The sequence below is a fragment of the Choloepus didactylus genome, chromosome 6 (genome assembly GCF_015220235.1).
Source record: "Choloepus didactylus isolate mChoDid1 chromosome 6, mChoDid1.pri, whole genome shotgun sequence".
Taxonomy (NCBI): Eukaryota; Metazoa; Chordata; class Mammalia; order Pilosa; family Megalonychidae; genus Choloepus; species Choloepus didactylus.
The window spans coordinates 43,436,941-43,459,333 of NC_051312.1; positions in this window are offsets into that span (position 1 = coordinate 43,436,941).

The window sequence follows — 22,393 nt, forward strand, 5'->3', positions numbered from 1 at the left end:
ACACAGAGCAGAAAGAAAGCAAGGTTGGCAAGTATGTGCTGTACAGTTTAACCAGATGAGATAATCTCTGTCACATGCTTGACACAACTTGGAGACTCAATTTGCAAAAACTTTCCCCCCTTTCATTACGTACATTGCCCCCCGTCACAATACCTTGCAGCTGCTATCTAGGAGATTTGTTTTGGCAGCTTCTCAGGTGGCCTGGGGGTGGTGGAAGTAGACTTCTGATTAAGACAGTGGACACTGAAGTCAGGCAGCCAGGGCCAGAGGCCAGCTCTGCTACTCCTCAGTGGTGAAGTACTTGGCCACTATGCCTTGATTTCTCTTTTTTAAGTAAGTGGGAGTAATAACGGTACCTCAAATTTAGAGGGCTTTTGTGAAGATTAAATAATGTAATGTACCTAAAAGCACTTAGCACTGTTATGGCAAATAGGAAGGACTTGATAATGTTAGCTTTGATTTTTAATGGGGATGAAAGTAGAAAGCTCTGCCTTCATTGTTTCATCTACTATACAAGGTTGATGTGAAAATGAATGTTATTATTCTCCTTTTGTTGGTGATGAAACCAGCTCTTTGAGGTTGTCACCTACTAAGGGACTCACAACTGATAAATGACCTTTTTAGGACTTGAGCTCAAATTTCTCTAGCTTTCCTTCTACCCCACATGGTTCTTTAAAGGATATGGAATGTTATGACATTAGCTCCATTTGGAAAATGCTGAAATTGAGGTAGAGATGAGAAATCTTCTGCCTACCCAGCAAGATACTAGGAAAGTCAAAAAGAAAATTCCACGATCCTCTTTATCTGCTTTCTCCTGGAATTTGAGCTGTCTTCTTTTAAAATGGTGGTTCTTAACCGTTTTGGTGTCATACCCATTGGGAATCACATGAAAACTGCAGATCTTTTTTATAGAAGGTGAACATTCCAGTTTTTTCTGTGCAATGACAAGGGTTCATGGGCCCCAGAAGCCTACCCACTACCTCCAGATTGAAAGCCCCTGGTCTTACCCTCAGGTTGAGTTCAGCCTTGTCGTGAATTCACCTCTCTCTTCACCTTCCTAATCCCTGTGACCCATAGACAGATCTCGAAACCCATGATCTCTTCTCCACCTCCCATAGACATCCATAAGAAACTAACCTGAAGCAGAGAGCCCAGTTTGGGTTCCCACATATTTGGACATTGCTTTAGCCAGATCTTCCTGAACAGAGTCTTTGGGTGCCTAACTAACATATAGAGGGCCTTCAGTAAATAACTGAAAAACCCAATGAAGTTTTCTATGCTTCACCCCACCTGCTTGTTTAAGTGGTTTGTTTTCCACCTCTAAGGAGGATGGATTGTTTGTGCATACTATATTCCTGGCTAGCCTGACCCTAACTCAGGAAAACCTCCTAGCTTCTACCTATTGATCTCAAAGGAAGTTCTTTCTTTCAGTGTTTGTCCGGCTTCCCTGGAATACTTTATGTGTGGCAAAGCAGCTATATGCGAATTGTCCCTTATTAGGGTGCTGCAAGTTGTGGCAGTCCGAACTCCACCCACAAAAGGGCAATGGTGGACCCTCTATGGTGACTGTGCTCCTGACTAACCGACACATTTCCACCCACCCAGCATAGGGGTGAGCATATGGCTTGGAAAATATTCATGCCTCAAAGAGATTGCTCAAGAGATGGGTACATGACTCAGACCAGGCCAATCTGAATTTCCATAGGACTTATTTTTTGCTAGAGTTAGCAGAGAAGACCACCTCCTGCCTCTGGGGTCTGACAGTGAAGCGGGGGATGCCAGTGTCCATCTTCCTGCCATGCAGATAAAGCCCATCTTCAGTAGTGGGGAGTGAGGGCATCCCAGGGTAAAGCAGAGCCCAGAGGTTGGGAAGAGGACAAGAAAATCCAGCTGTGCCTGATGCCAATCACACTCCTGCTCCTCCTCGGGTGTCTGTCTGTCAGGATGGGTCAAGTTATGCTGCAGTAACAAACAACCCTAAGGTTTCAGGCTTAACCCAATAAAAGTTTCTTTGCCTATGGTGCATGTCCTGTGAAGGCTGGTGGGTGGGGGTGGGTAGAGAGTGCTCTACTCTTCATAGTCACTCAGGGGCCCAAATGGAAACTTTATCTCAACACACATGCTTCCACCGTCACCAAAGCAGGACTAAAGAACACATCAGATTACTCATTAAAGCATCTGCCCAGAAGTGACACACAAGTCACATGATCATACCTAACTTTAAAGAAAGCAGAGAAGTTCAGTCCCACCATATTCCAGGAAGAAAAGAGAGGAGGGATATTTGCAATTAGTTCTGATGATCCAGTTACCTGAACCAAAAAAATTCCCTTTTTCTTAAGCTAGTTTTGCACTAAAAAACAAAATAATTGTTGCATAATAACTTGCCATCTCAACATCTTTTCTCAGGATAAAATTCATCACCTGTGTATCACTTGAAAGCATTTGAAACATTTCGACAAACATCTCATTTTCCCTTCACCTCAACACCACCACCACCACCCCCCCCCCCCACCGCAATCCATTAAGTAGTTGTGCATTTTTCAAGGGAGAGTTATTTAGAGAGGTCTGGGGCCAAGTTTGAAAAAAAGTCTGGCTCTTTTGATTCAAAGGACAGTGGTTTCTCCATTCTTACTTCAATTTTGGGAGAAGAACCCTGCTTAATTCTTCACAGATAAGCTAAGGTTTCCCTTAATTGGACATCTTTCAGCTCTCTCCCGCTCTCTCCCTCATCCACTGTGCTTTAGCACTTGTACTCGGATCTTCTTTATTCTCATTTTCCGCAATTTTCTGGTGATTTTTAGGTCCAATTGGAGCAAGGACCAGAAACTCGGGTCTTTCTGATACAAGCCAGTTCTCTAAACACACACAATGGGCACCATGTCCAAAAGTCATTAGTCAAGCTCTGCAGTCCGGTATTTACAGATTTCCAGGAAATGAGTCCAGCGTGGTGGGAGAGTCTCTCTGTTATTTTGTTCACTAAGCTGAGATGTTATCAGAAGTGAGAAAGGTAGGCTTTTTTTTTTTTATGAGTTGTTTTTGTATTTTAATCTAGACTCCATTGGCTGCCTGGCATTTTGAAAGTTTTCCAGTGGTTGAACATTTACAGGAATGATTTTGAGCCTGTAATTTCTGACTTCCAAATACTAATTCCTAAACCTTCTCTTGCCTGCATGATGTTGACCTTTGCATAACTTCTTTCTTTCTTTATTGCTCACATTTCTGTGGTTTAATTGTCCTTTTTACAACTACTTTAAGAGAGAAAAAGGATTGCCTAGTAGTATTCCCTGATTGGTGCCAGAGGACCTTAATGTCCAAGGAGAAAGAACCACTCTTTCTTTGAGGAAATGTCAAGAGCTCTTTAAAGGGAGGTCTGAAAAGCCACGTGTCAGTTAGCCCTGGGCTCCTGGGAAAATCCCTGTTGGGCTTTTTTTTTTTTTAATTCAATTTAATTGAGATATATTCACAAACCATACAGTCATCCACAGTGTACAATCAGTTGTTCACAATACCATTATATAGATTTGCATTCATCAACACAATCAATTTTTGAACATTTTAATTATGACAAAAAAAGAATAAGAATAAAAATTAAAGTAAAAAGAACGACCCCAAATATCCCATGCCCTCCATTCCTCCCTATTATTTATTTACTTTTTGTCCTCATTTTTCTGCTCGCCTGATGTGCTTTCACCTCCTTATCTGTAAGTGGAGATAAGACAGCTACTTAGGTTTTGTACCTCGTAGATTTACAGCAAACCATGTAGATCTGTCTTGGGTTTTGGTATCGATGTTGCACTATCCATGTGACCTTACACACATACCAAACAGTAAAATACAATATTGTCCCAACAAGTTGAATGAGTAATGAATTGCAAGATGCTTTGGGATAATAGACAGTGCCAGGGTCATTGTTATAAGCTTGCTGGACCCTAGCCTCCACATAAGATTTCAGAAACTCCAATGAAACTCCTATTAAGGCATTTCCTTGCTTTATTAAACTTCAGGGAAAGAGAGTAACTGTATTAGGATATTGATTTGGCTGCTTTAACAAAAATCTCAATTTCCCTGGATTAAGCAATTTAGAAGTTTATTTTCTCTCAGTTAATTTTCTAAGCTGGCAAAACCACAGTGAGATCCACGTCACATGGCAGGATGGCTATTGTTTTTTTTAAAATGGAAAATGAAAGTGCTGGTGAGGATGTGGAGAAATTGAAGCCCTCATGCATGGCTGGTGGGAATGTAATATGATTCAACCACTATAGGAAATAGTTAGGCAGTTCCTCAAAAAGTTAAGCATAGAATTACCATATGAACCAGCAATTCCACTCCTAGATATATACCCCCCAAAACTGAAAACAGGGACTCAAACATCTATGTTTATGATAGTACTATTCACAATAACAAAAAGGTAGAAACAACCTAAGTGTCTATCAACAGATGAATGGGTGAACAATGTGGTATATACATACAATACATTATTCAGCCATAAAAAAGAATGAAGTTCTGATACACGCTGCAATATGGATGAGCCTTGAAAACATCACACTACATGGAATAAACCAGACACAAAAGGACAAATACTGTATGATTCTATTTACATGAAATATCTAAAATAGGCAAATTCATAGAGACAGAAAGTAGATTCAAGATTACCAGGGGCTGGGGGGACAGGAAATGGGAAGTTGTTTAATGGGTATTGGAAAAGTTTTGGAAATAAATAGTGGTGAAGGTAGCACAACATTTTGTGAATGCAATTAATGCCATTGAATTGTACACTTAAAAAACAGTTAAACTTGCAGATGTTATGTTACAGATATTTTACACACTAATTATTTTTCTGAAGTCAGAGCTGGTAAAGGTTTCAGAGAGTGGTATGGTTCTGCTCCATGAGATAGTCCACAGACCTAGGTTCCTTCCATCTTGTTTCACCACTCATCAGGGTGTTCCCCTCATCCCTGTGGTCAGAGCTTGCTCAGTACTATGTACCAAGTCTGTATTCCAGCCACAGTAAGGGGGAAAGAGGAAGAGGAGGGTGTGCCCCAGGAGTTACACACATTATTTCCATTCATATCCCAGTTGCCACAGTTAAAGTCACATGGCCTGGACAGAGCCAAGAGAGAAAGCCAGAGAAACAAAGAGGAAACCACTGTAGCCAGAAGCTTCCAAAATATGGAAGCAAAGGAAAAGAACAGCAGATGCCACCCTGTTTCTTGCTATGTGACAGAGGGGTCCAGGATCACCTGCAGCATATCTTCAGAGAGAAGAAATGGAAAAGCCAATCATCAATATTATTTGGAAGATTAAGGGGCACCGAATAGCTAAAGCCATCTTAAAAAAAAAGAAGAAAGTTGGAGGAGTCATTCTTCCCAATCTTAAAATATATTACAAAGCCACGTTAATCAAAAGAGCATGGAACTGGCACAAGGACATTCATATAGGCTAATGGAATTGAATTGAGAGCTCATAGATCATAATTATGGCCACTTGATTTTTGACAAGGAGTCAAAGACCACTCAGTTTGGGGAAAAAAAAGTCCCTACCTCACACTGAATATAAAAATCAACTTAAAATGCATCAAAGAGCTAAATATAAGGGACAGAGACAGAGCTATAAACTCCTAGAAGAAATGTAGGGAAAAAACTTCCTGATCTTGTGTTAGGCAATGGTTTCTTATACTTGACACCCAAAGCACAAGCAACAAAAGAAAAAAAAATAGAGTAATGGGACCTCATCAAAATTAAAAACTTTTGCAACTCAAAGGAATTTATCATGAAGGTATAATGACAAGACTACACAATGGGTGAAAATATTTGGAAACCACACATCTGATAAAGTTTTAATATCAAGAATATATAAAGAGGAGGACCTAAGATGGCAGCATAGAGAGGAGTGGAAGACTGTTAGTTCCCCCCGGAACAATTCATAAATGACCAAAAAACTAGTAAGTAACTTGGAATAATTGCGGGGAGACAAACGTGACTGTCCACTCATCACCCACCAACCTGAATTGGGAGGAATGCCTGAGATCGCAGCATGAAATCTGTCAGTAAAACTGCGGACCTGCGCTGAGAGCCGAGAGCCCCTCCCTCACAGAAGCCTCGTGGTGCTAGAGAGCAGCACTCTCTTAGCCCAGCTCCAACTGGGGTTTTAATGTTAACTGCTCAATACAGACAGCGAATCCTCAACAAGCAGACAGAGGCTTTTGGTGACAACTGACCTTGGGAGAGTTGGGGGACATCTTTCTCAGGATGGGGAGCCCAGAGGATTGGGTGCTATCTCTGGCTGACAGGTGAACCTGGGAGCTTTTCTTTCCCTTTCTCTATAGAGAAAACCTCAGCCCGTTTTCAGCCCACGGTGCTTTGCAGTAAAGACAGCCTCAGCCATTTTAAAATCAAAATACTTTGATCAGCAGAGTCAGAGAAACAAAGAACTTATTGATATGCAGATGACCTCTCTGGAGGGGGTATAGCTTCCCAAGGGAAAGGGAGGGGCCCAGCTCTACTGATCCCAAAGCTTGAGGGAGGAGAGCCACAGGCCACAACCTCTTACACCAGCCAGTGACCAGCTGACAGCTGCACCTGCCAGGCAGAAAAGCGCAGGTGTATCAATCCTCTAAGAAAAACCATCAGGGAAACCAGATACTGACTATTTCCTCCTTCTGTGACCTGAGCCTGTTCTCATCTGGGAAAACCTGATTGGGGTGGCCTAGGAGGTCAGATGCCTAGACAGCAGAAAACTACAATCTACACTAAGAAAAATGAAGCTATGGCCCAGTCAAAGGAACAAACGTACACTTCAACTGAGATACAGGAATTTAAACAACTAATGCTAAATCAATTCAAAAAGTGTAGAGAATATTTAGCAAAAGAGATAGAGGCTGTAAAGAAAACACTGGGCATATGTAAGGCAGAAATTGAAAGTTCAAAAGAATATATAAAGAAATCTTTCAATAAAAGCACAAACAACCCAATTAAAATAAGGGCAAAAGACTTCATTAGACAACTCTCCAGAGAAGATATACAAATGGTCAGAAAGCACATGAAAAGATGTTGAACATCATTATCCATCAGGGAAATGCAAATCAAAACCACAATGAGATACCATTTCACACCCATTATAATGGCTGCTATTTTAAAAAATGGAAAATAACAAGTGATAGAGTAGATGTGGAGAAATAGGAATAGTCATTCATTGCTGCTGGCAATGTAAAATAGTGCACTGTGGAGACAGTTTTGCAGTTCCTCAGAAAGCTAAATTTAGTTACCATATGACTCAGCGATCTCTCTACTAGGTATATACCTACAAGAATTGAAAGCAGGGGCTCGAACAGATATTTGCACACCAATGTTCATGGCAGCATTATCCACAGTTGCCAAAAGATTGAAGCAATCCAAGTGTCCATCAGCCTATGAATGGATAAATAAAATGTGGTATAATCATTCAATGGAATATCATTCAGCATAAAAAAGGAATCACATCCTGGTACAGGCAACAACATGTGTAAAACTTGAAGACATGTTGAGTGAAATAAGCCAGAAACAAAAGGACAAATACTGTATGATCTCACGGTTTTAAAATAATTCTAATAAGCAAAGTCATAGAGTAAGAATCTAGAATATAGGATACCAGGGGACAGGGTGCAGATAGTTAATGGGAAGTTAAGGCTTAAAATATAGAGGGTTCCAATTTGGAATGATGGAAATGTTTTGGTAATCAATGGTGGTGATGATAGCACAACATTGTGAATGTAATTAACAGCACTAAAATAAATATCTGAATGTGATTTAAAAAGGGAAATATTAGATTGTATATATGGTAACAATAAATTTTTTTTAAAAAATCCATGGAACTACAGTACACAAACAGGGACTATAGTTAATAGTACAATATAAAAATGTGCTATCAGCAATTGTAACAAATGTTCCACACCAAATGCAAGATGTCATTAATAGGGCATTATATGGTAATCCTGTATTTTATGCATGATTGTTCTGTAAATCCACAACTTCTCTAATAAAGAGACAAAGCTTTACTCAATGCCTGATGCATAGTGTCTATGCATGAACCATTAGCTATTCCTGTTACCAGTATCATCAATCTTGATATTAAAGTATCAAATAAAAAAATAAATGCATGTTTTTTCATAGTTTTTCACATGGCCTATACTTAGCTGAAAGGTAGCCTGAGAAATAAACTTTCTAGCTGGGCAGTCATATGTCTAGCCAAAATGGGAGGAGTGTGGTTAGAAAGTAGTTGGAGTTCATTCTTAAAATAAGGAGAGAATGGATAGTGGGTGACAATTGACAAGCATGCTCATAAACACCTACTCAGTTGACTACAGCTCAGTGTGGCTTCGTCTATCAGTTGCATTCCTAAGAGCAGGTTTCAAGGTGAAGAGAAGAGAAGAGCACCGCTTGTGTGTGTGTGTGTGTGTGTGTGTGTGTGTGTGTGTGTGTGTGTGTGTGTGTGTGTAGGGGAGCTGTACTTCTTGAGGATGGAGACCATGTCTCATTTACTTGATGATATCCATAGCAGCTAGCACAGTGACAGGCACACAGTGGACTATGCAGTAAATGTTCATTTATGTCCTGCCTGCTTCCATAAATGCATGCAGGATTTGGCTTGCATTTAATAGATGATGGTTTAATCATATTCAATTAGGATGGTAGAAGGGAAAAATTAACAATGAGTTGAATTGCTCTTCCTAAATCTACTTCTCTGCCTCCCTTTAACCCCAGTTCAATCCATTCAACCATTTGCAGAGGAATCTATGGTGGCGCCAGCCAGGACCATTCTCCAGGCTTGCTGCCATGCTTTCTGGTCTTGATTGAGTCTGGGTCTGTGGGTGTGGGGATAACTTGTTCACAACACAGTTCTCCAACCACAATGCTGTGTGGGGATGGAGCAGGAAAGGATGGGAGTTCTGGGTGAGGATAGGAGGGGTTCTGTCCGCAGGGAGATGTTGGAGGGCCAGACGTTGGCACTCTGATCTCCTGCTACTATTGCAGAGCTCAGGGATCAGCATTTTCAAGGGGCCAGTGGAGCGAAGGTGCTGAGTTCCCTCCAACTCCTGGTGGGGAGTACAAAAGAGGGACTAGCCCTGGGCCTGTGCAGAGAGGGCAGCACAGATTTCCAGGCCTTTACCCACACTGTGCCTCTCTTTGAAATGCCTTTCCTTAACCATGGCTTAATTCCTATTCATTCTTCTGGATTCTGGAGCAGCACCTAACAGGGGCTAGGAAGTCAACTTAATAAGCACGTCTATGGGGAGTTCTTCCCTGCCTGCATAGTCCCCATCAGTACTCTCACCACACTGCGTTTTAATTGTCCGTATGTTTGCCTTTCCCCCACACTGCTCACCACGGTAACCTCCAAACCGGCACACACACATAACAGGCAGCCCCTGGTATTACTGAGAATTTCCTGCCTCTGACTGGACTGGGATCTCTCCCCGGATTGCTCCCATAGAAGAGGTCACTTGTCAATAGCTCACTAGCTCCTTTGGTGACCCAAGGTTCCTCTTATGCCCAAACTCCAAACCAGGAGGGAAATTTCAGCCTTCCCTCTTCTGGGCAAAATGGGGGCTTGCCCAATATGCCCAGCAGATGGCACAGTTGTTCTTATCTTCCCACCCTGGCTGGCTCCCACAAAGACAGGGAAAGAATGGAGAGGGTGGAGTAGGGGGCAGGACTAGCCTAGAACCCAGGCAAGAGGAGAAGCTTCCTGCCAAGGGAGCCCCCAGGCCCAGGCCCCTTCACCGACAGAACCCTGATTCTCAGGCCTAAGGCACCAAAGTGGAGAGGAGGGAGATGGAGACAGGGCAGGCCCTCCAGGGGAGCCCGATCAAGACTTTCCAAGACCCAGTTTTAGAAGCACCCACTCCCCTTATAGCTTCTCCCACAGGCTGATGGATGCCAGAAGTCTCACCATCAAGGCCTGTTAGATACAGCTCTTTCAAATAAGGTGTTGTTGGTGGCAAGCACATGGGTACAGTGCTCAGCCACGGTGCCTTGTACCGAGCAACTCTCTAGCTATCCACCTTGGGCAGGTGGTGGAGCCAGGATTCAAATTCAGTCCTGCTTGGCACCAAGTCTTAGTTTCTTCATCCCTAAAAAGAGAGATTAGGTTTAATTTTCCTGAAAATGCAGCTTTGAGAGTATTAATTATATATGAAGGTGTCTGAGAGATGGACGATGACCAATCAGTATCGGTTAAAGCTTCAAGCATGTAGAGATGTCTCTGCTGGGGTAAACTCTTCCACGGGTGAGAAGACTCCTCAGTTCTTTTCTGAGAGTAGGTTTGATATGAACCAGGGTAGGGGTGGGGGTGGAACAGGAGCTGGGAGCTCTTGTCGTCTCTCATCCAGATTACTCCAAAGACCTCTAAATGATTTCCCTGCCTCCAGCCTTGCCATCTTCTCCCCCTGCCCCCATCCTTCCTTCTCACTGCTGAGTTGTCTTCCAAATAGAAAGCTAATCATGTCATTCGCTTGCCTAGAATACTTAAATGGCTTCTCAATACCTTCAGAATAAAAGCCAAACTCAGAAAAATGTCATCCAATGTTCTTTACAACCTGATTGCTACCTACATTTTAATCTCTTGAAACAAGATAAAAAAGATGGGCTTAAATCGGAAAAGGCAGTGTGCAGTCCAGGGGGGCTGATGGGAGTGGGAACTGGGGGACGATGCTGGACAGTTCTGGGTAGCAAGATGGAAGTGGCAACAAGCGGAGGGAGAGGGGAGAGAGAGGGCTTGGTAGCCAGCATTGTCCAGGACTTGATCTGCCTTTTCTTGTGGTCAGGGACTGGGTCACACTCACCATTTTGTCCCCAGCACCTAAGACACACCTGGTGATCATAGATGCATGGTCAATATTTGTTGGATGCATGCAGGAATGAATAAATGAATGAATGAATGTTCTGACAGTGCTCAGGGTTGACTGAGTGGGCACCTCCAGAGCCCACCAGCCACCGTCCTTTACCTGTAAGGGACAGCTCCCTGCCCTAGCTGCCTTGGCAAACAGCAGCTAGAAGGGGCACTGTCAGAGGACAGTGAATCCAAGAAGAGAGCCTATCTCAGCTGTGCAACCTGGGACCCATGTCTGGGAGGAAGCAATGGTGGCACTGAGGGCAGAAACCGCAGAACCTACTATGCCTGCGGGAGGGTGGGTGCCAGTAGTCTGCAACTGGGAGGTCCAGGCTGCCTCCCCTGCTGAGTAGGTTGCTTCCCCGGATGGATGGGTGGGTCAGAAGCCAAGGGTCTGGGGAGGGTCTGGGGACCTTGTGACTAGGAGCAGTCAGGAAAAGAGAATAGAAAGCAAAGAAGAAAGTTCAGGGGGACACAATATCAAAGGGCTATCTCAGAAGTGGGATTCACCTGAGTCCAGGCAGCCGAGGACAAGGTGGGAGTGTGGAGGGAGGCTTGCAGGCTCAGGTGGGGCTGTTCTCTGGCTCTGGTGGGGATGTTTAAAGCTGGTGCCTTTGTGGGTTCTTCTGCCTCCATCTGAGTCTCCTAACACAGGCACGTGTCCCTCCAGCAGCCTTTCAGAACCCCTACCCAGCCCCGGTGTTCCTCAACTGCATGCATTTTTGCAGATATGCTATGTTGAGGTCTCATCAGCATCCAGGCAGGTGGCTCCAGGCTGGCTCCAGGCTGGCTCAAGGGCATAAGGAAAGTTTCCCTCTGCCAGACTGGGAAGTTCAGGCTTCCGCCTCCCTCCCTCCCCCCCACCCCCGCCCCTCCCTGCAGCTCCCCCTCACAGGCACAGTAGCTGGTGGTCCCCAGGCGCCCCCAAGCCTCACAGACTCCCGGGGGCCCGGGTTGAGCTCGACTAGCCTTCTTGGAGCACTTCTCACTAGGCTAGCAGGATGGGAGGCAAAGGCAGCCCCTTTTCTCTCTCTCCACAATGGGGTGGGAGACAGATGTGACCCACAGCATGCCAACAGCTCCCTCCAAATATATCTCCGTTTTCCAGCTTCCTGGACACTTTCTTGTCAACTCTTTTATCATTTTGAGGTGGGTTTTGAGCTGGGAGTGCCCCAATCATTTTCAGCACCTCTTTGGCCAATCTTGCTTAAGCGTGGAATACAGGAATACTTGCCATTTACTGCTTTGAGCTTGGCCTTGGGGGACCTTGGTGGAGAGAAAAAGCCCCACTTTAATGCCAGGGTTCATTTTATTTTATTTTTTGATGGGTAATACATTCACATGATTAAAAATATCAAAAGGTGCAAAAGTGTATACAATGAAAACCCCAGCCCCGCGGATTCCCACTCCAGAGACATGGAAGTTACCAGTTTCTGGTGTATCCTTCCAGAGAGAGGTTTTGCAAATACAAACATTCCCTCCCTTTGATCCAGGGGTCAGCAAAGGACCGCTCAGCTCAGCCCTAAGGCCAGTGCCGGTTCACAGCCTGTTTCCCTAGAGTCCAAGAAATAACCGTGCTTTTTACATTTTTAAAGGGTTGTAAAGGAAACAAAACGAAACAAAAAGGAATAAGTGACAGAGGTCATATGTGGCCTGCAAAGCCTAAAATATTTACTGTCTATCCCTTTACAGAAGAAATCTGATTAAAGTTTAATCAAACAATAGTACACTGTACACAACCTGTTTTTTTTTTTTTTTTTTTTTTTTGTTCAGGATTGCTTTCTATCAGTACCCAAGAGTTTCCTCATTACTTTCTAGGGCTGTATAGAATTCCTTTCCAGATAGGCAAGGAATTTATTTAGCCAGTTTCCCATTGATGGACAGTTAGGTTATTACCAAACTTTGGCTATTAAAGACAATGCCACTATGGGTAATTTTGTCCATTAAGCTATCTAGACCTACCTAGGTCTACCTACCCAGGTCTACCTACCCAGCCTATCTCTTTGGATGAAGGGTCCTAGGGAGGCAGATAGGGAAGGAGGGAGGGGAAGTGACTCTAAGACCCATAACATGAAGCAGTTTTTGACACGCACGCACCTAGAGCTTATTCAAGTGGGCGCCTAAAAAGAACCAACGAAGGTACAGGTTGTCTGTCCCTCATGAACGTAACCAAAAGGGGAGGGGTCCCCCCTAGTCCTTATAATACAGGAATCCCAGCCCCAGTGACTGCTTCTCCTCCCTCGGGGAAGGCCCGTGCTCACCCGCCTTCGAGTGTGGACTTTCGCTGCACATTAAACTTTTCTTGGCTGTACACACTGACTAGTCCTTGAATTCTTTCCTGTGACTAAGTCAAGAACCCTCACGGTGTCAGCCCCTGGTTGAGGGCTCCACCTCTCTCAGAACTCCCGGAGGCTCTCTGGCATCACTATGCATCTGTATTTTTAAGAAGGCCTCCAAGTGGTTTGGATATGCAGCCAGGTTGAGGAATCAAGTCGAGACACTTGTGGCTGAGACTAGAAGAGGAGTAGGAGTAGCCAGAGGAAGGCCACGGAGGAGAAAAAGATGAAAGATGGCCAGGCGGAGGCAACGGCATGTGCAAAGGCTCGGATGGAGAGAGACCACTGCCTTCTTCAGGAATTCAAACGCATTCAGTCTGACTGGAGCCTACATCTCACAATCTGGTGATTCCTTGATTCATGATCTTCTCCCTGCTGAACTATAAGCTTCATGAGGGCAGGGCCCTTTCCTTCCTCCTTCTTCTCTTGCAGGTGTTACCAGTGGCACCTCACATATGGTTGAATGAGGGAGTGAGTGAGTGAATGAGTGGAATCGTGTCTGGGAGGGGTGGTTATTGGTCTGGGGCCGGTTGTTCCAGGGAGAACCAAGTCTTCATTGTCCTGGAGCCCCTTCTCCTTTTTTCTCTCACTCTCTCTGCCAGCGCAGTGGTTCCTGGGGTACCTCTGCGTGGTTCTCAGCCCAGTGGGCGCCCTGCTTCTCCCACCTGCAGGAGGTGGAGCTGCTGGAAGCCAGGCCAGCTGGTGGAGGGTGCTGAAGAGGGCAAGGTCAGCTCTGAGGAGAAGGGACTTTGGCTGGGGGCCGCCATGGCGAGGAGGCTGATCCCCAGGTGACCAGTCCTTCCTTCAGATGTCCTGCATACCGTTACCCTCTGAACTTTACCACTGCGGGAGTCTCTGTGCTCCATCCAGACCAGGAGCTGAAGCCGCTTGGCCAGCCTCCCCAGGGCTGGGGCTGCCAGGGCCCTGGAGGCAACCACCGCACAGAATTCTGGGCCCCATGACACACAGGGCCTGGCCTGACCCAACACACTTCCCTTTGCTAAGCCTCTTAAAGCTCCTCATCTTCCAAGCTCTGCACTAATGAATTTGTGTGGGGGAAACAGTTGGTCCAGGAAGAAGGCCAGCCGTCAGCTGCCCAATCCCAGGGTGAATGGCCAGACCTCCCATCTGTGGAGCCCAGGATGAGACAGAGTGGTTCATGTTGGGAACAGGGCTGCAATCAGGGACTCTTCACACACCCTTTGCATTTCTGGACTATGCAGGGCTGGCTGCAGTCCCCCCCACCCCCCTCAGAGTCCCACCATGTGGCATCATCAAGCGAGGTTCTTGCAATCACTCAGGAGTTGCAGGAGGAGTTCTTTTCTCTGGAGTTCCAGGGGCTCCTCCTGATGGCTCAGCTCACAGAGTGGAGAATGACCCAGAGGCAGGGCCTATGCAGATACACAGCCCACCAGACTTCGGCCCCAAACCCACTGGACTGCTCCTTCTCCCCACTCCCTGTGTCCTGCCCAACAGCAAGTCTTGTTGTCTCCATCATCACAAAGTTGCTCCCACCTGCCAACTCCCTTCAGTCCCATGGTCAGGCTAATAGCACCTCTCACCTGGATCCCTTAAGTCACCCCACATGGGTTTCCCAGTTCTGCTGCCCCCTAAAATCCATCCTTTACCTGGTGGCCAAGTGATCATTTAAAGCCCATCAGGTGTCATCAAAACCTGTCAAATGGCTCCCCAAGCACTCACCCACCTTGTCGCAGCCTCCATGGCCTCTGCCCACTTCTCTGGCCTCGTCCCGTAACCCCCTCTCTGACGTTCCCTTTGCTGCACCCCCGCTGGCCTCCTTGCTGATTCTGAACCCCCCTAAACTCCTTCCTGCCTGAGGGCCTTTGCCCAGCTCTTCCTTCTTCTTGGACTTCTCTTCCCCCAGATCCAGGCATGGCTGCTCAGGACTCAAGGCTTCCCTGACCACCCAATCCAAAGCAGCCCCCCTCGATACCTTCCACAGTATTTTCTCCATAGTGTATCACACTGGCTGAGACTTTCCTGTTTGGTGTTGTCTGCCTCTTCCTACAAGTAAGCAAGCTCTGGGAGAGCATGGATCTTGTTGGTCATTTTCACTGCAGATCCCCCACCTTCTAGAACCTGAATTTCTTTCTCTTTCTAGCTCCATAAGGGCTGCCTCTGTCACAATCCTGAATCCTTTCAACAAATACCTTCCTTAGGCAGGAGGTCTGGTGGATGCTTATTTTGGTTTCCAAAATTTAACAAAGATTCATGAATTAGAGAGCAGATCTGGTCTCAGCACATAGAGAATCCTTCAGCTGACAGCTCCTCTTTCCTTTGATGTGGAAGCCCTTTGATTTCCTCTACCTGCCTCCTGGCCCGCCTCACCCGTCTGCCTCCAGACAGGCCCCTCAGCTCCAGCCCGTCCTCCCTTCCCCTCACACATCAAAGGAAGGGGAGATCCGCTAAGGAACCCCTGAGCTTGTCTGAACAAACCAAAGGAACTGCAAAAAGGAAGCCAAGGACAAAGAGCATGGAGAGAAGGGGAACAGGGTACCCGAGGCCCTGGCCACAGGAGAAGTCAGATGAGAAGCATGTTTGGCAGCTCCGAGGGTGTCCGACTGTGGCCTGGTGGTTCACAGGAGCACGGACACACTCTCGGTCAAGCTTCCCCTGTGTGACCAGTGCTCTCAGCTGAGCCAGAGGGCTGGGGAAAGACCCTGAAAAGTTAAATTTTAACACCAGCTTTGCCTTGGAATATTGAAGGATTGGGGTGGGAGTGGGGTCTCTATTCCCTTGTCTCTTCCTTGGTGATCTGTGAGGAAATAATAGTAGCTACTATTTTTGAGCATGTACAAAGAGTCAGGCACTATTCTGAGTCTTCTACATGCTTAAGGTATTTAATCCACCCAACAACTGTGAAATAATCCCCATTTTTACAGATGAGAAAACTGGAGCCCAGGGAAGTGACTTGCCCAGGGTCACACAGCTAAGAAAGACAAGAACTGGAATTTGCTTCCAGGCAGTGTCGTTTCAGAGTTTGTGCTCTTCACCACCCTACCACATGTCTCTTGAGCAGGATAATCAATGTGAACAGCCTCGTTAAATGTGCCATCACCATGTAAGATGGTGTTAATCAACCCCTTCGTTCCTGGCTCCCAGCTGCCCTTTGTGTCTCCATCACATTTCCTCTACCCCAGATGTACACAGAGACCCAGAGGGGAGTCCTACCTCCCACCTCAGGTCCTGGCAAACGGGCACACCGATGTTCCGAACATTGAATTTTAATCAGGAAGGCTGTGGAGCCATGAGTGAAAAAGAAGAAGTTGGTGGAGAAGTTGGAACTCCCACTAGAGCTGACTGATCATTCTCTCAGTAACAAAAATAGCTAATGTTTATTGAGTGCCAATCATGGGCCAGGCATCCTTACAAGCATTTTAGTTACCACGCTACCAGCCTCCCAGATGGCCCCCAGTGATCCTCACCTCCTGGTATTCTTACCCTTTAGTCTCCTCCCATGTTGAATCAGGGCTAGCCTGGGTGAACAATAAGTTATATAATGAAAAGGACAGTGTGTGAAGGCATTGCAGCTTCTGCCTTTGTCCCTGGGATCATTTGCTCAGAGGGAAGCCATCTGTCTTGCTGTGAGGACATTCAGGCAGCCCTGGTGGAGGCCTCTGTGAAAAGAACTGAAGTCTCTAGCCAACAGCCCATGAGTAAACCGTCTTGGAAGTGTGTCCTCCAGTCCCACTCAAGCCTTCAGATGATGCAGCCCCAGCCAACATCCAACTGCTCCTTCAAGAGAGGCCTTGAACCAGAACTGCCCACTAGAATGCCCCAGAATTCCTGACCCATAGAAACTGTGAGAGAGATAAATGCTGTTGTTTTGCCACTGTTCTGGGGTAGTTTGTTATGCAGCAGTAGCATCACAACTATAAAGTAGATACTTAAACTACCCACCGTTGCACAGCTGGAAGGAGGTAGAGCCAGGATTCCAGCCCAGGACGTCCCATCGCAGAGCCTGCATTCTAGATGGTCACGTGCTGGTGCCTCTGCTGTGGGAGATTATCAGATTATCAGACCTCAGTGCCAGGTTTCCTAAAACATGGCCAATCATCAGTACCACTTTGTTAAAAATAAGGGTTCCCTGGAGATTTTGACTTAGGAAGTCTAGAATGGGGCCTTTGGCTGATTCTTCTCTGAACTCTTTAGCATACAGATATACTAGCCTATTCGTCTAGTCAGAGGAGGCTAGATTACGCTGCAGTAACCAGAAATCTCAGTGGCTTACCCCACACAGGTTCATTTCTCCCTCACGTCTCAATCCAATACCCAGTGGGTGGCCTTCCTCTATCTTGAGCTATGCCATCTGGAAGATGAGGTGTCTGAAATCCCTGCTGCAAGGCAGAGAAAGGAAGGGGTGGTCATGTGAGGTGTATTTAAGGGCCAAGTCTGGAGTAACTTGTATCATGCCCACTCACAGAAACCCAGTCACATGACCCAATACAAGTGCAAGGAGCCGGGGAAGTGTGAAGAGCAAATGACAGCAACTGCCTGCCATACACACTATTTGTCCTATACTTATGCACTGTTTTGCATATTTATATATTCATTTTTATTCCTCAGTTAAATATAAATTCTTTGAGGTCAAAAGCAACCTTTAGTCTCTCCCCTATAAGGCTGAGCACTTAGTCACTGCTAAATACACTCTTCTAGATATGATGATGATGCAATAGTGCTAAAGAAGTGAATGGTGGCAGTGCAGGGTGGGCTCCAGCAGATTGGGGTGCAAATTCTTATTCTAGCACTCACTTGGCCAGTTTTCTCACCCTTGGGTTTTTGTCTATAAACTAGGAATGATGATGACTGCTTTGGCAATTTATTGTGGTGACTGACTGAAGTAAGTTAGAATATGAATGACCTGCCACACACCATGCAACACAGTAGAGGCTCAAAATGGTAGCTCTTATAATTGTTGGGCTATGGGGGTCTGTGAGCCTCTTGAAATTAAATGCAAACATTTTATATTTGCATACATGCAAAGGATCTCTTCTTACTCATCTTTTTTTTATTTATAAAAGTGCACATGACAATTCTTATTGTAAAATGTTTAGATATCGAGATTATAATAGCTGATGCTTCATGAATGCTGAGCACTTCTCTAAGTGATTTATACACATAACTCTTTTGGCCTTCCAAAAATGTCCAGGAGGTAGATAGAATCATTGTTGTCCACATATTTTAGAGATATGGAAACTGCTTCATGGAGAGATAAGGTTCTCAGAGTTCCCACAAAAGCAGTTGGCTTCGTCATCAAGCCCAGGTGGTCTCACTCTCTATGTCAAAGTGATACCCAGACCTGTAGCATCAGTATCACCTGGGAGCTTGTTAGAAATGCAAATTCTTGTACCCCACTCCAGACAGCCCAAATCAGAATCTGCTTCTTAACAAGCACTCCAGGTGACTCTGATCTGTACCAAAGTTTAAGAACCTTGCACTGTGTCATTGTGCTGTTTCCTCTCCCCTTCAGTGAGTCCTGGCCACTACCACAGTACTGGCAGCTCATTCGATGAACAAGTTAATGCAGTCCAAAGCCCTTCTCTTCCTGCATTTGATGTCAGAAGCATCAGAAGGAACAAGTCCACTCACAGTGCTTTGGAAATTGCCCTCCTTTGTCCTGTCAGGGTCACCCACACCCAAGATCTCCTCAAACTGGACAAATCAGACATCAGAGCAGCTCACTTGTCAGAACCATGCTGCCTGCATGCCAAAGAGGTGGGAGGATCGTGGCTGGCTATATCCCAGGGACGCTGTTTTGTTCCATGCTAAAACCCATGTATCTCAATGGAGGGTACAGCAAACTGATGGAGGCTCGGGACTTTCCTGGCCCTCAGCTCCAGCTGTTTCTGCCTTTGCATCCACCCCTGCTCCGTGTCCCCTCTGATATCCTGATGGCAGTAGACACAGTAGTAAAGGCAGCTCCAGGCAGACAGATCCCATTCTATTAACAAGAGAGCCAGGCAGATGCAGCTTTATCTGGAGGGCTCACAAAGGCAGCAAGCGAGTAGCCACAAAATGCCAGCGTGCTTTATCCTCATCCCAGCCAAGGGAAATGTCCATGATGATTTTGATGTTTGCTAAATGATGCCATAATGACAACCACTATGACTGAGCACATACTATGTGTCAGGCATCCTGCAATACAAAGACTCTGTAGTAGAGATAGTGTTATCCCTGTTTGGGGAAACTGAGGCTTAGAGTGGTAATAGTGAAGACAAAACTCAGACCCAGTCTGTCTGACCCCCACGCTTACTAGACAGTACAAACAAGCACAGTGCCCTTGAACCCCAGATGGAACTGGCTGACAGGGGTTCTTCACACGGCTGCAACTCACCTCTCCGGACTCCTGGGAAGCGTCTCACACAGGCTGCTGACAATCACAAGCATTGATCAAGCAGAGGCTATCTTTATTTAAAATCTTTGTATTTTGCTCATCATGGATTTTTTGCATTAGTCTTGATCTTCAAAAATATTGCATTAAAAATGGTTTATGTTGGCTACTGAGCTTTTTGGTACACCACCACCACTCCACCTCTTAAATTTTGTACCCCAGGCAAGTGTTTTCTTCTGTTCCAGGCTTCTGCTGGGTGTTCAACATTCCCAAGGTGACAGTTGGCCTGGGGAAGAATGAGAAGAGGCTTTACCATGGACTGTCTCCTTGCTGGGCAGCTCTGTGCCCTGGTTCTGGCTGAGGGTCACTCGTATTCTGTGGTCATGACTCCCTGGGCTTGCTGGACAGGGATCGCTTGAGCAAGGCTAGGAGCCCAGGAATGTAGCAGAAAGACATTGAGGGGCCAGGGCTGGGGAGCAGATGATGGCTTTTTGTTTTTCTTTAAACTTTTTATTTTGAAATAATTTCAAACTTACAGGACAGGTGCAAAAATAATACAAAACCCATACAGAGAACTCCAAAATACCCCTACCCCCAGATACCAGATCCACTGATTTTAACATTTTGCCTCATTTACCAAATCATTCTATCAATTCATCGATCTATTGATCCATCTATATCTATCTACTTATCTACCTACCTTCTATCTATCTATCTATCTATCTATCTATCTATCTATCTTCTGAACATTTAAGAGCAGGTTGTATACATTATGCTCCTTGAATACCTAATAGTCATGGCTCTTTCCCCACAGGCAGCTCAGTGCTGGTTTGCTTCATACACTCAGGGAAGACCGCGAGGTCCCAGTGGTAATCTTAGGCCAAGATAGAAACCATTTTTCTGAGAGTGTAAGAGGATTTGGCTCAACATAAGTCACCTTTTTGCTGTCATTGGCATCTGCTGCTTCAGGCCACTTTTCCAAGGATTAGCCATTCTCTCCCCGGGCAGAGAAGCCTCAGCTCCTGGCCTGGGTGTCACAGGGCACTAGAGGCCAGTCTCCTCCTTGATATTGGCCCAAGCTGGAGGGTCTTTGATGGATATCTAATCAAGCCTCCCATTGCTTCTGGCCCTTAAAACACACAGTTCCAAGGAAGAGGTGACTATCACCCCAGATGTCCACCCAAGAAGTGTCCTGAATGTTTAGGGGAGAAACAATGAAGAAATAATGGTAGAGACCATATTGGGATGAGATATCATTTGGCTTGTATCTATTATCTATTGCCACATAATACATTATCCAAAACTGAGGGGCTTAAAATAATAACCTTCATTATCTGGGAGTTCCCATGGATCAGGAATTCAGGCTCAGCTCAGCTGGGCCCTCCGCCTGGGGCCCTCCCATAAGATTGGAATCCAGGTGTCAGCCGAGGCTGTGGTCTCATCTGAAGGCTTTACCAGCAAGGGTCTGCTTCTGAGCTCACGTGACTGCTGGGAGCATTCAGTTTCCTGAGGGCTGTCGGACTGAGGGCCTTAGTTCCTTCCTAGCTCTTGGCTAGAGGTCGTCCTCAGGTCTTTGGCAGGTGGTCCTTTCCATCAGGGCAAACGCACAATAAGAACCAGAGGAAGGGTATCGGCAAGATGGAAGCCATAGTCTTTTGTAATCTAATCGTGGGCATGACATCCCATCACTTTTGCTGTATTTAGTTAGAAGTGAGTCACTAAGTCCAGACCACACTCAAGGCGAGGGGATTACACGAGGGCGGGAACACCAGGTGGGGTGATCCTTAGGGCCATGTCAGAATCCCCCCACCATAGCTTGTTTGTCCTGAACAGGCTGTGCCTACAAATTATATTTCCGTAATTCCGGGAGGTTCCAGTTACTTGTAGGGGTGGGGTGAGGGGTTCCTTATACACTGGCAGGCTCCTATGACTATGGCCATAATGGATTGGGCCAGAGTGGGATGCCTGATCAAAGATAGACCTGGTGGGCTCAGTCTCATCAGATACCATTTGTTTGTGAGGTTGAGTGGAAAACTCATAAAGACACAGAGTGCTCACTTATTCAAAAGTGTTCCAGGCATGGTAGTACACAAACCAGGCATGGCTTTTGTCTCTGCAGGTAGAATGGGCAGAAGTGGAGAGATGCGCTGGGTGAAGGCAACAGAAAGCAGGAGAGGCCATGGGAAAGCAACAGCCATGAGGTGGTAAAAAGAGGGAGAGGGTTGGGCAGTCATGCAGGAGGAGAGGAAGAAGGGGCAAAAACATAGCTGAATCACCCCCATAGCAAAACCCAGGTATAAGGAGAAATGGACACCTGCTCACATCCAACCAACTTAGCAACTCCATCTTTCCTGGGGCTCAAGGAGGAATCTGATTGGCCCTGGATGGGTCACTTGCCCATCACTGAACCAAGGGGCTGGAGTTCCTGACCAGCCACCTCTGAGTCACCTGCTACCCTGTAAGGGGAGGGGGAGGAAGCTGGGGTCAGCTTAACTTAAACCACGGGAGGAAGGGATATCTACCTGGGCAGGCAAAAACAACAGATGTCTGCTACACCTGGTGTTTAGAAGAATGAATGATAGAAATTTTGGGGTGCTAATGTCTCCCTGAGAGGCATCACTGGACAGATTTTGAATAGTTGTTCTTCTGTCGCTAAACAAATATGGGACGTTAGTTCTTCCAGTGGTCATTCTGCTTGCAACAACTGCAGGTGTTCTCTCAACAAGCTCTGGATTCTGAGCAGAGAGAGCGCCTTTTGTTCTCTGGGCTGACTATTTAATTTAGAAAGCCAGATGTTTGTTTCCATTTCCAGCTTGTTTGTTTCTATAAGGCTACAAGT